Source organism: Periophthalmus magnuspinnatus, chromosome 16 (assembly GCF_009829125.3).
Source record: "Periophthalmus magnuspinnatus isolate fPerMag1 chromosome 16, fPerMag1.2.pri, whole genome shotgun sequence".
NCBI classification, from domain to species: domain Eukaryota; kingdom Metazoa; phylum Chordata; class Actinopteri; order Gobiiformes; family Gobiidae; genus Periophthalmus; species Periophthalmus magnuspinnatus.
Window position 1 is genome coordinate 3,669,250 of NC_047141.1, and position 15,543 is coordinate 3,684,792.

Here is a 15,543-nt window from a genome sequence, read left to right on the forward strand (position 1 = left end):
TTATTTTAAAATGAGTGTGGCCTCAGACCCATCCTTCTTCTTCAGGTAAAGTCCATACGTGAGGTGGTCCTCTCTCCGTAAGAAGGCGTAGAAGTAGTCTGACACCAGGAGAATCTACAAAATGAATAATATAAATAGACAATATTTTATATTACAGTGAATACAGGGGTCACAATGTCTGCCAAAAGACCGCCATGAGATAAAAATCTCATTAAAACATTGTAAATGCTTTCAGTGATAAGAAACCAAGGCACCCCGAGGAAACCTATGCAGGGACAGGGAGACCATGCCCCCCACCCACCGTCTGGGAATGAGAACTTCTGCTCTGAGGCAAGAGCACCAATCGCTGTACCAGGTGTATGAAATAAAACTGATCAATCCAATTAAAAAATATATACATTTTTACATTAGTTTTGGTGTATAGAATACTGTGCAATTCTTGGGTCGAAATGATCATATTGAAACAATCCAAGGATTGAATGTACTTCACCCTCAACAGAATGAATACTAACACAAATATTATTGACAGCTAAAAAAAACAAAACAAAAAAACAAAAAAAAAACATGCAAACATACTTTGACTACTTCTAATTTGCGCTAAACTCAGAATCCACAGAAACATAAGCTAAAACATCTGTGGGTCTGAAGTCAGAATATATGTCCACAAAAACACACAGTGGATCAAGTCCTGCTCAGAGCGGAGCACTGGTATTTGCCTTAAGCAGCCTCACTTCTGTCAGTCCAGCCCAAGGCAGTTGTGGCTACAGAAGCAGCTTACTACCATGCAGTACACTTTCAATATCTTGAAAGGTGATTTACATTCTGATTTACTTATGCTTCACCTGAGCCACATTGAACAGTAGTGTAATGGCGTAGTAAAAGTTGGAGTTGGCACTGCCAGAGTAGATCCACAGATGCCACAGCACAGGGAACAGAGCAGAGCAGGCGATCAGCACACATGTGACCAGGAAGATGTTTCTCAGGACTGAGGAGAGACAGAGTACATTTGATTACAAAGCACAATAATTCAGAATCAATGTTTCCATCTCAAACAGTTTAAATATTATTCTGATGCTCTTTGGAATATTCAATATAAAAGAAAAATGTGAAAACAGGTCAAAATAATCAATAAATAAATTAGCAGTATCAAATCGCTTCCCTTAAATGGAGGTTTCAAATTGTAGAATGTGAATTTGGAGGGCAGAATACAATGTTGTAGTGTTGACTAGAGGGGGTATTCTACTTCTACAGGGTATTACCAGTAACGCATAACATATTTGGATCACCATGTTCCCTTTTATTGTTTTGAAAATGCTGTATTTACCAAAAAGGTTTCTTTTGTTTCACTTTTGTTTTTGGTCTCTGTGCCAAGTCCCTCTTTAGAGCGCTTTCATAAAACAATCAGTGTGCATCCCGCTAATAAAACTACTGCACATCACTTCAGGTTTGTCAAGTTGTTATGTACAGTATTCTATCATGCGTGGATGATGTAGACTTTTGGCCTAATGGAATCTCACAGCTAACTGTAAAGAAGTTTCATTAGGAGGCTCAGAAGAGATTGGTAAATTACTGAAAAGCTTCTTAAGATATGTGCTTTTGATGAGGGAACAATATTATCAATATTATTACATAGTTAAAAGCTATATATATATATATATATATATATATATATATATATATATATATATATATATATATATATATATATATATATATATATATATATATATATATATATATATACTACATAATTCCCCCTCTTTAACACAGTAATGAGCTTAGGATCTCTATTATTTTACTTTAATATTTTGTCTTTCCAGAACTCCCTACAACCGCCTCCATCTAAAGGTGAACGTGTGTGATTAATGAATAAACAGCGAGTTATTTTAAGCCCTCACATCTGTGTAGGTGGCTCCAGAGTGGGAGGAGGGACAGGTACAGAGCTATGCCTCCCACTGTGGGGTAAGATTTAAAGATGGACATCACGGCCAACTGCATGAACATCAGGAACACTGGGTGCTCCCTGATAAAAACAAACAGATTTCAAATTAGCCAATACAACAGTGAGTAAAAACTATAAAACAGTAATAAGAAATCATAATCACTCGTGATTACAACGACAGTAGCTCAGTTGGTAGAGTGTTTGTCCACTGATCTGAAGGTTGGTGCTCTCGACATAAACATCACTGGTTGAGCGGTCAGATCCACTGATCTGGTTGGCGGTGTGATTCTAGCTCACAGAGGGCAAGACACTTAACCCACCTTGCCCTCAGTGTCTGCGTACAGTGTGAATGGGTGAGTGGTAAAGAGTGGTTGTAAAGCGCTTTGAGTGCCTTGAAGGTGGAAAAGCACTATAGAAAAATGTGACCATTTACCATATGATATGGCAATACTAATTAATGCTGCCATATATTTTTTTGTGAAATATACCAAAAATAGTCACAGTGACGTAATGACCACGATATTAATGCATCATATTAAGAGAGAAATGTTATTTTTTGTGAGCAAAAGATGAAAATGTTAAAACTGAAACAATAACATAAGTGCAAAGATAAATTAAATACTTATGATATAATCAGCATCAATGGTATAACAAGTATTCTGACATATCTATACAAAGACATTGGATCCTATGGTAGAACAACTATCCCATAGCTGCAAAGTTTCCCTTGAGAAAGACACTTTACCCACTTTAACCACTTCAGCCAGCATTTTCCAACAACACTTTCCACTAGAGATGCTGGGCAACAGTAGCTCAGTTGGTAGAGTGTTTGTCCACCAATTGTTTGTCCACCGATCCACCGATCCAAAGTTTGGTGGTTCAAATTCCGCTCTCAACATAAACGTCATTGGTTGAGTAGGTTGGCGGTGCGATTCTAGATGAATGCTGTTGTTGTGTCCTTGGGCAAGACACTTAACCCACGTGTACGCTTGTGTGTGAATGGGTGAGTGGTTCCTTGTTGTAAAGTGCTTCGAGTGCCTTGAAAAGCGCTATAGAAAAATGTGACCATTTACCATTAAACCAGCACTAAACAGGAATTGGCTCAAAAGAGCTCAAAACACTTTATCCATTGCATACTGCCATCTGGTGGTCAACATGAAGTTGTTCTCCATCAACACACCTTCAGCAGACAGATTCTTATCATTTCACTCAAACTATTCAATTCAATTCATTTATTTTTGTAACGCCCAAAATCACAACAACAACAACAACAACAACAACAACAACAACAACAATCACAACAAACTATCTTCACTAAGCTGATGAACTTGTGGTTCTTCTACAAATGACAAACTTTTGCCACTTGTAGAAAAAGAACCACAACTTTTACTTAAGAGTACAGTTACACTGTTATATAATACATAATAAGTAGGAGTAAAAGTCTTAAAAACTGCTGACATTTATATATTAGCATTTGTCCTGAAGTGATTCTGTCAGTTGTCATACTGTTGAGGGTGAAGTACATGACTTACTTGAGTTTGATTTGAGAGAGGAATGGTGTAGAAGAAGACATTGATTTGAAAATCACAGTTGAAGAACAGCCTGAAGTGTTCGAACATCTCAGTGAAAAAATACCAGAAGAGGCCGATGTTTGGAGTCAGGTCTGGAACAGACAAACTGTGGAGGAGAGAGAAGAAATGAATGCAAGAATAAAATCAAATAATGGCCTTATCTGAGTGCAATTCTTATATTTTTTACATCAAGTAGCACATATTTGGAAAATATTGACTTTCAAAGAACTAAACAGAGAACAAAATAATAGCTGTTCATTGCCATATGTTTTTATTCATGACATAAATCAGGACATGATCTTCCAGTGAACTGCTCAGGTATCAGTGTTTCCTACTGTTTTCTGTAAACATTTAGAAAGCAATGCAGCATAATTCTCTATATAGTCTTCTTGCTGAGTCAATTTGATACTAAAAACATTCAAAATGTGTGGAATTGAATGTAACAAAAATCATGTAGAAAAAACTCAGTAAACTTACATGAATCCATAGACAGATGGTATGTAGTCCCAGGAGCCCAGCAGAAAGAAGGAGAGGCAGATGATAACGAACAGACTGCCCAGGTAAATGAGAGGTACTGAACCATGAACCACCAAAAACTGGCCCAGCGGTAGTTCACTGGAATGTACAGCCGCTGGGGAGGGACAGGATGGAGTTCCAGATGATTAGGGAGGTCAATCTCAAATGTTAGTGTGAAAAATTGATTAAATAGCAATTGTTGATTTAGAGATGGGCAAAATTAGAATATCAAGTATATCATATTTTATTAAAAGAAAACATTTAAAACGCAGGACAAAGAACGCACTTGCAATTTAATATTTCAAGTAATGGTATAAAGTGCTATTTCTGCACTTTTGTTATAAATTTTATATCACATAGAGCTCAACCGTGACCACCCATCCCCTGGTTCCAGAAATGAATTTCCCATTCATTTTTTCCATAGACTAAAAAAAAATATATATATATTAGAAGTTTGAAAGCTTGCTCAGGGATACTCAGCTCTGTGGTGACTAATGGCCACAAGAACTGTCACTTTATTTAAAATCTGTTTCTGAAATTTTATAAACTGCAAAGTTATTAAAGCATTTCGCAGAATCTTGTGTTTTAAATGTGCTTTTTGAAGGTAAAACTACCGCATTATGGATATTAGTTACCACGTAGCTGGTTAGCCTTCGCGATGACTTTGAACTCTTAATATTTGAATTTTTTTCCAAAATTCACCTTGAAAAATGAAAGGAAAATTTACTTCCAGAAATGGCACAGACTTGTTGAGCTCCATTAGTTTAGCACATTTTGGAGTTTATCTGATATTTATTTTCTTAGCTGATATGTTTTTTTCTTGCAATATCTATATCAATATGTTAAAATCTAAAGCAAGTCCCAAGTCAGGGGCTTTTTCCAACAAGTGAAAAAAAAAAAAATCCCCAATATCCTGATAATGACACATTATATTACATTGCTACACTAGCTTATCAAAGCAGGGCAGATAAGAGTCTTGCCCAAAGACACAATGGCAATAAACATATACATGCAATAATTGTGTTAAATAATTTAATAATTTACAATAAATTAACCATTGCTGAACAAATTGGTTCAATATTAGTCCTTATAATTATAATATAATATTATCATATAGTTAATACATTTTGTGCTTATAAAACATAGAGGAGCCTACCTGCATTATGTAGAGCATGGCTGGAGCACAGAGAGTGATGGGGTAGATGGACTGATACGTGGCCAGGGCCAGAAATATGGCACTCAACATGGTATTTTCTGTTCAACAAAAAGAATTTCATTTTGAATTAGACTGGGAGTGTTTAATTTAAATATTTGTGTATAAGATGAGCACATACCGGTACTTTTAATAGTGCAGAGGAAGAAAAGGCCCAGGACGGCATTGTTGAGTCCACATGTGGATTTGGCAACACAGGACAAAATGGTGAAAGGGTTCAACATGTAACTGCAAACAGACAATGACAAAGAAATCAGGAAATATTTTCTTTTTTAATAATGATAGAAAGATTGTGGTGATTCATTAAGACTCTACTTACACCATGGCGACCTTGAGAGGGATATAATACATTTGCGTGGGGCTCCGGACCAGCTCTAGACAGTCCATGGGATAACAGTCTGCCTCCAGCTCAAATCTTTGCTTTTTCAACTAAAGAGAGGATATCTTTCTATTAGTAATAAAACATTACCACATTAATGAGAATGTAAGTTAATGTGTTTGGCTCGGAAATATCATGTGTTGAAAAGACTTTAAACGAAAGGAAGCAATGCAGTAGCAACTATAAAGGTTTCTTCACAAACTGTCACTTAACATCGTTTTGATAGCTGTTCTACTGAGGTGATGAGATTATATTTTCTAACAGTAGATATATTTGCTGTATCATTGTCATAATTTGGACATTTTAAATCGCAATACTGATCTAAAATAATTTAATAAAAGAAACAAGTCCGCTGTCTTCCATGTTAGAAACCTGGGGCCAGATATCGCCATAAACGTCATCACAACAAAAAAGTTACTATGTGACGCTGCGGAATCCTACACCTATCGATTAAGAAAATACAATTTTATAACAAAGTAAACGCAGGGCAATGGCTGTGTACCAGATTGGAGCAATGACATCTTGAATACAAGGGTATAAAAATGACTCAAGCATGCATGACTCATGCTAAATACTCGTTTGAGAGTGTCAATGATAAACAACTATAATATGGTTAAAAGCCCTGAAAATAATAGGGCACATTATTTGTATTGTTATTGGCCTTTTGACCAAGTCTAGGAATGATTTATGGACTTAAAAACTATGCTATTAAAATGTAGGCTATCTCTTTTTTTCCTTCAAATGAGGAAGACCTAAATTCAACACTCATTCCACCCCCTAAAAAGTTATATTTCGCCTAATTCCCTCCTTCTCTGTGCCACTATCATCCCACACTGCCTAGGGACCACAGCAGAGGACACCAACTCATGAAAAGGACCCAGACACCTGTGCGCAAAGAGCAGCCCAGATGATGTCTTTTGCTCAGCATTGAGTATCAAATCTATTCCTTAGTATCAAAATAGATTTTTAAATTTCAGTATCAGCACTACAGCATATGATTTTCTGCTGCACTTTACCTGTACCTGGTTTCGCCAGTGGCTCATTTTTGACTGTGAAAAGATGAAGTGACAGTAGTGAATATAAATAGTGTACTAAACGTTGTAATCATAACAGTGCATTATAATACATAATTAGACCTGTCACAATATTCGTTATATCGACTTTTGGGAGTCAATATTTACCGTGGGTACTCTTTCTTTGTAGTAGCACATAACATAACACATGACATATTTAGACTCCCATGTTACGTTTTATTGTTTTGAAAAAGATATATTTGATGAACACAAAGTATTAACTTGAGTCTCTTCTTGCTTGGCCCAATTCATATTTCTTGTTTGTATTTGATTTTTTTTTATGTAGTTGTTCACATTACAACAAAAATGAGACTGATATGTAACCTCGAAGTGACCCACATGCAGACACCAGAACACAACATCACATGCAGCACGTTGTGTTTGCGGAAGTAAAAATGGCCTCTATTCGACTTAAGCCTGGTGCATTTGTGACTATTTCAAGTTCTTTCAAGTGATTTCACAAAGAAGGAAGAAGCTAAAGATTTTGTGATATGAGACAGATTTTTTAATAAATTTCGGATGAGCAGGAGAACATTTGCCTACATACGTGATTGGAAACATTTATTTATGATGTGTATGTCGCATGAGCATTCGGACTGCAGTCATATGAAATACATACTGGATTTATGACACATAAACTTAAACCAAAGTAAAACTGAGATTGTGGTTTTTGGTCAAACCGAGCTACTCGCTGGACATGACAGTGTGATTGGGTCACTGTCCTCCTTCTGTCGTCCTTCAGTGAGGAATCTAGGAGTGATCGTGGACTCCATGTTCAAACTCGACAAACATATCAGCTCGGTTATAAGAACTAGCTTTTTTCAGCTCCGGACTCTGGCTAAACTTAAGCCCTACTTGCCTCTGGCTGATTTTGAAAAAGCCATACATGCTTTTATCACATCACGCCTGGATTATTGCAACTCTTTGTATGTAGGTCTGGACCAGGGCTCTATACAGCGTCTGCAGACTGTTCAGAATGCTGCAGCTCGGCTTCTGACTAAAACAAAGAGACGGGAGCACATTACGCCTGTTCTGTGCACTTTACATTGGCTCCCTATTGCTTTTCGGGTAAAATTCAAAGTGTTATTGATTATTTTTAAATGTCTTAACTTTATGGGCCCAGCCTATCTTAGGGAGCTGCTGCAGCCTTATACTCCTGCCAGAGCTCTGAGGTCAGCTGACCAGCTTCTACTTACTGTGCCTAAAGCTCGGCTCAAAACTAGGGGTGACAGGGCCTTTTCTGTGGCAGCGCCCAAATTGTGGAACAGTCTCCCTTTGTCTGTCCGATCATCTGAGTCTGTTACTCAGTTTAAGTCTCGGCTCAAAACTTATCTTTTCTCTCTGGCTTTTAATATTGTGTAGATAGAATGTGTTGGTGCTTGCACTGTTATTGTATTTTATGCTCTTTTGTATAATGTAATTATTCCTCATTGTGTTTTATGTGTTTAGTTGTTTTATGTGAAGCACTTTGGTCAGCTGAGGTTGTTTTTAAATGTGCTATATAAATAAACTTGAATTGAATTGAATATAAATGCAGTCTGGGTCAGATTTGAAAAAAAAAAAAAAAAAAGATTTGAGCTGTTTACACTGACATTAAAAAAATCAAATACAGATCACATATGAGAAAAAAAAAACAGATATGTCCTGCAGTGTGAATGTAGCTTAAGTAGTTTTAATGCACGTGTATAGAAGTTGACTGAGGGAGTGTGCCGCCACTGTGGATCTATTAAAGTATCTGAATAGAGTATTACTAGCTTAGAGCTGTCTTAACCCTTGTGCGTCCCTTGTGCAACTCTCACAAGGGGACTCCCCAGAGGGGGGTCATGTAGACCCCCCCCTGCTATCGGAAGGAGACTAGTTGTGGGTGGGTGGGGGGTTGGAAGACCCCAGCCTCTAAAATTGACACACACACACACACATACACATACAATGGGTAAGAGAGGGAGAGAGAGAGAGAGAGAGAGAGAGAGAGAGAGAGAGAGAGGACGTGTGTGTATGTGGGGGGGGTGGACAACCCCAGCCTCTAAAATTGACACACACACCCACCCCCCTCCACACACACACATACACACACACACACAAAATGGGTAAGAGAGAGAGAGGTAAGGGGGGTGGTGGGAGGGGTGGACGACCCCAGCCTCTAAAATTGACACACACACACCCCCCCCCCCACACACACACACACAATGGGTAAGAGAGAGAGGTAAGGGGGGGTGGTGGACGACCCCAGGCTCTAAAATTGACACACACACACCCCCACACACACCCACATACACACACACACACACACACACACCCCTACACACATACATACATACATATACACATACATACATATACACACATACATACATACATATACACATATATATACATATACACACACATACATACATACATACATACATACATACATACTTACATGCATACACACACATACACACATACATACATACACACACCAACACACCCCTACATACATACATACATATACACACTTATACATACATATACACACATATACATACATACATACATACACACACACACATACACACACCAACACACACACATACACACATATAGATGTATACATACAGACACATACATACATATACACACATACATACATACACACACATACATACGCACACATACACACATGCATACATACACACATACATACATATACATACATATATACACACACACATACATACACACATATACATACACACATACATACATATAGGTACATATACATACATACATACATATACACACATACATATAGACACATACATACATATACACACACATATAAACGCACACATACATACATATACACACATACATACACACACACATACACACATATACACATGCATACATACATATATACATGCATGCACTTACATGCATACATGCACATACATGCATGTATGTATGTATGTATGTGTATGCATGCACATACATACATACAAAACAATTTATGAGCAAAGAGAAAGCCCAATGCAACAGGAGAACCTGAGCCTCACTCAGTACATCAGGCTCTATCATTTTACAGTAGTTCATATTTTACATTTCTTTTAAATATGGGTAATGAGGCACATTGTTTAATATCAATGTTTAATTCATTCCATATTTGTGGACCTCTGTAGCAGACACTAAAGCGGGTACATTTTCAATTCCTAAATTTCCTTTTCCTTTTATTAGACACTTTTTCCTTGTATTGTGCTGATGAGGGGATGAGTGCAGTGGGATCAGGTCACACAATCCACTGTACATTATACGAGCATTGTGGTGTATGTTACTTTTGGGAACCAAGTATTTACCTTTACCAAATGCTCATTCAGATGTTTCCCTAAACAAAACAGCTCTGAGGAGCTCCACAGGCCTGTCACACATGAGCCTAATGGGAGTGTTTATTGCCTGAGTAAATAAATGCAAATGAAATTGTTTGAATAGCTTTTTTTTTCAGGCCTACGTGAGGACGACAGCTGAACAGACCCTGACGCTGGGCTATAAACCAACTTTTATGTTGCATTCACTCCAAGACAAAATGAAAACATGTAACCTGAAGCCAACATTCTTTTTGACAGCTGTAAAAATAGTACATGATATTTATTTATTTATTTTTTTCTAAATCAATTAATCCACTTCAATTCTGTCTAAAAATAATTTGAAAAAAGCCCAAGATTTTAACATTTTGATGGTCAATAAAAAAAAAACAAAGTCCATTTTCCATATAAAACACGAGTATATTCTGAAGTACTTTTGACCTTGTATTAGAGTTTTGGGCATCAGTCACAGCTTTGGGTTTAGGAATGTTTCAGTTTTGGCTGGAGTAAATTTTAGTTTTTTTACTCCTTTTAGTCCTTATGTCCATTACCTCATAATGGAAGTCAATGGGGCAAAACTGGGGGAAAAAAGTGGAAAATGAAATGATGTACTATTTTACAGGCTTCAAAAATGCAGTAAAAGAGCATTAAGAAAGTCATGGAACTGGGTTTAATGCTCTTTATGAACACAATCGTTGAATTCTCATAGACTTAAATAGATGTTTTGGTCAAATACTAGAAACTAGAGTGGGCTTTGGTGTTAGCATTTAGCCGCTGAATGGAAAAATCAGCTGCTGTGTTTCGTTATTATTTACGGATGCAGAACTCTGAACTAAAGCCGTGGGTGAAGGCGGCCTGCTGGTGGCGCTCTGGGTGCTGCTAGAATCTGTTCATTTTTGCAACGAACATCAAGTCTATCTGCATATTCTAGTGTTGAATGCTCATTTATCCTATGTGTAATCATATATGTAGTCTATGTGTGAGAAGTCCTGCATGCAGTATTGTTAAGCCTCATGTAAGTGCTAGAAATAACCTGTTTACATAGAGATTATACAGCAGCCTGATGCGTACTCATAGGTCATGTAAGGCTAAATACACTTGGTCGAGCTGTGGCTCTAATCGATCAGTCATCTTGAAACCACACTGACCTCTGACTGTTCTGCACCTAACCCGACTGTGAGAGACTGTGGTTTCATTCCACATCTCACCTAGAAAGTGCAAAAGTTCAGACAAGATGTACCGTTGTTATTAGTATTATTTATGTATTTAAAAAGCGACCACGCACGATTAGAACATACGTGCTGCCGTTTGCTGCATTGTGCCAGTGTTGCCCGTGGGCTCATTTACATCTGCAGTCCCCTGGAAAAAGAACAACTCACAAACAAAATGACAATGAGGAACACAAATGAAACACAAAAAGTATATAATATTACACAGCACACACACTGTCAAGATTCCAGTCTGCCTTGTGTTTTGTGCTGTTTTCCCCCTCCCTTCTGTGTCAGGGCCTGGAGCTGGGCGGAAATTCGGGCTCCTCCCATGTACACCTGCAACTAATCGCCAATCAAGCTGCACCCGGAGAGGACAAAGGGACCAGGGACTTGACACTCGGCACCATATCGACCGTGGATCCACAGTGGTACAGCTCTGTTTCATGTTTTGTATTTGGTATGGCAGCATTAGGTGCAACTCCAATAACACAGACATAGTTTTTTTCGATATTCAATTAGCCTAGATTTAGAGAGGTACTTTTAGTGTACTCGTCTCACTGGGACAAGAGTCTGAACCCAGTGAATGGAAGCTGTAGTTAGTGAAAAGGTTATCCTGAGGAGTTACTTTTGACTTATTCACACCAGAGCTGACCTGTCACATGGGCCTTTAGAAAGTGTCCAGTTAAGGGACTGGTTTACTGTTGATACTCTGTCAGGAAAGAGAGTCACATCTCAGGGACCAAAATGAGTTACCCAAAAGTGTGACGTATTCCTAACTATTATTAAAACCCATAAAAATGCCTCAGATGATAACTGTGAAAGCCTGAACACACTAATGCATTTGAGTTTCAAAAGGGTGCAAACATATGCTTCCATTAAGTAGCAGTATGTAGATTATCTTGCCCCTCTGTAGACCCTTTTGCCTCCCTGTAAACCCTTTTGTCCATCTTTTTTCATTTGATTTATTTATTTCGAGCACACATATTGGGTACACTTAAAGCACATTTCACAAATTAATCCTTATATAGAAGAAAACTTGTTAAATCTCACCCCCACACACATACATATGTACCCTATATATACACATATACATGCATATTCTATATACATATACATGCACATATACATGCATATACATGCACATACATGCACATACACATAGACACATTCAAATTCAATTCAAGTGCAGCAAAAGGTCACTGACAATAATTTAGATGTGCAGTATTACTGTGAGGAACATGAGGCATTTCCAAATTGTAACAGAAAGAAAAACAGACCAACGATTATAAGGAAACAATAAGCATAAGGTGGAACCAACACTGAAAGTGCAGGATGACTTTATATTTAAACTCATCTCTCTGTATACAGACCAGACCATGTCTTTATATAAAACCTCACACAGTCACACAAAAACAAGTTTCCGAGTGGTTCACACATGAGGTAGAATAAAATTTCCAAGTTCTCTCTTTAAGAGAAAAAACACTTTTGCACGTTACTTGGTAATAACTTATTGAAGACTTTGAATAATATAATTACAGTATAATATTTTACAAAATCGGGAAATTTTAATAGGACAGGATGAAAAGACTGAGTGTGATCTAGAAAACCAACCTTGTGAATGATCTGCACTGCTCGTTTTTACAATAAGAATAATGGGTTAATTGAGCATTGGTAATTGTTTCCCCACATTTCAACACAATACGTGACATATGGTTCTTTTTGCTCTGAAGCTGTATTGACTGTCACTTATTATTTGATGTTTGTCAACAAACTTTTCTAGCCGAGATATGAATATTTTTCCTAGAATTTTGGAGAACTGAGGCAACAGTGAAATTGGTCTATAATTTGTGAAACAGTGTTTATTTCCAGTTTTGAATAGTGGTGTCACTTTTGCAATTTTATTTTATTTATTTTTTTGCAATTTTCATTTTGTTTGGGAAACAACTGGACTGTAGAGATAAATGACATATATGGGTTAGACGTTTTACACTGTTATCTATGACATTTTTGACTAATAACATGTCGATATCATGAGTCTGTGGAGAATTTATTTTTACATTTCTGAACAACATATTTGACATAATGTTTGTTGGTTGCTGAGAGAAAAAAAAGGAATAAGGGTTCCTCATTATTGTTTCTCTACGCTGGATTTTGGGTTGGTCTGTGATTTCAGCCCCTCCCCGAACCGCCACCTTAACGTGGTGGAGGGGTTTGAGCACCCGAATGATCCTGGGAGCTATGTTGTCGGGGGTTTCATGCCTCTGGTAGGGTCACCCATGGCAAACAGGTCCTGGGAGACGGGTCTGACTAAGAGCAGTGCAGAAGCCCCACATGAAGAGAGAAACAACGAGGCCAGTTACGTCGCCCAGACTGGCGTTACCGGGGCCCCACCCTAGAGCCAGGCCTGGGGTGGGTGCTCGACAGCGAGCGCCTGGTGGCCAGGCCTTTCCCCACGGAGCCCGGGCCCAGCCCGAAGGAAAGACGTGGGGCCGTCCTCCCGTGGACCCACCACCTGCGGGAGGAGCCATGAGGGGCGGGTGCAGAGAGATCTGGGCGGCAGTCGAAGGCGGGGACCTCAACGACCGGATCTCCGGACATGGAGACTAGCTCTGGGGACAGGGAATGTCACCTCGCTGGGGGAGAAGGAGCCTGAGCTTGTGCGGGAGGTTGAGCGTTACCGGCTAGATATAGTTGGCCTCACCTCAGCTTGGGCTCTGGAACCCAACTTCTTGAGAGGGGATGGACTCTCCATTTCTCTGGCGTTGCCCGCGGGGAGCGGCGGCGAGCTGGTGTGGGCTTGCTCATTGCGGTACCGGAGCGTAGAGGCGGGTGCAGGAGCGGACGGAGGCAGGAGTCAGAGCGTAGAGGCAGGTGCAGAAGCGGGCGAAGGCAGGAGTCTGGAAAGGGAGGCAAAATCCAGAATGAGAGCTGAGCAGGCAGGTAACAAAATACAAAACTGTGCTGGAACATTCACGTTTACACGCGGACGGTCTGGCGCCGAGTGTAGTCTGCCGAGCCCTCAAGTACTCAGCAGCAGGTGGCGGTGATTACGCAGATGCGCTCCAGGTGCGTGCGGAGAAGTCTCGAACTCCGCCCAGCTCCGGGCAGACAGGTCGGTTAGGGGTAGAGAGCACGGGAGGACAGGGACAAACGGGCGTCATGACAGCTAGTCACAGTTCGTCCATAACAAACACCATGTTCGAGCACAAGGGTGTCCATCGGTGCACGTGGCACCAGGACACTCTAGGTCAGAGGTCGATGATCGACTTTGTTGTTGTGTCATCTGACCTCCGACCGCGTGTCTTGGACACTCGGGTGAAGAGAGGGGCTGAGCTGTCAACTGATCACCACCTGGTGGTGAGTTGGATCCGCTGGCGGAGGAGGAAGCCGGACAGACCTGGGAGGCCCAAGCGCATCGTGAGGGGCTGCTGGGAACGTCTGGCGGAGCCCTCTGTCAGAGGGGTCTTCAACTCCCACCTCCGGGAGAACGTCTCCCTGATCCCGGGGGAGGCTGGGGACATGGACTCTGAGTGGGCCATGTTCTCCACCTCTATTGTCGATGCGGCTGCTCGTAGCTGTGGTCGTAAGGTCTGCAGTGCTTGTCGCGGCGGCAATCCCCGAACCCGGTGGTGGACACCGGAAGTAAGAGATGCCGTCAAGCTTAAGGAGTCCTATTGATCCAGCTGATGAGTACTGGCGGGCCAAGCGTGCCGCGGCTCAGGCAGTCACAGAGGCAAAAACTCGGGGTTGGGAGGAGTTCGGGGAGGCCATGGAGGAGGACTATCGGACGGCCTCAAAGAGATTCTGGCAAACCGTCCGACGCCTCAGGAGAAGCAGCGCTTCACCAACACTGTTTACAGTGCGGGTGGAGAGCTGCTGACCTCGACTGGGGATGTTGTCGAGCGGTGGAAGGAATACTTTGAGGATCTCCTCAATCCCACTATCACGTCTTCCGAGGAGGAAGCAGAAACTGGGGACCCAGAGGTGGACTCGTCCATCACCCTGGCTGAAGTCACTGAGGTGGTTGGCAAGCTCCTTGGTGGCAAGGCTCCGGGGGTGGACGAGATCCGTCCTGAGTACCTTAAGTCTCTGGATGTTGTGGGGCTGTCTTGGCTGACACGTCTCTGCAACATCGCGTGGTGGTCGGGGAGAGTACCTGTGGAATGGCAGACCGGGGTGGTGGTCCCTCTGTATAAGAAGGGGGACCGGAGGGTGTGTTCCAATTACAGGGGAATCACACTCCTCAGCCTTCCCAGTAAGGTCTACTCCAGGGTACTGGAGAGGAGAATCCGACTGA

The 15,543-nt window shown here is 40.5% G+C and overlaps 1 pseudogene; it reads right to left on the reverse strand.

Moving 5' to 3' along the window:
- LOC117383499 (phosphatidylinositol glycan anchor biosynthesis class U protein-like) lies at positions 1 to 14,407 on the reverse strand (annotated as a pseudogene).
- Between the last annotated feature and the right edge of the window lie 1,136 nt (positions 14,408 to 15,543).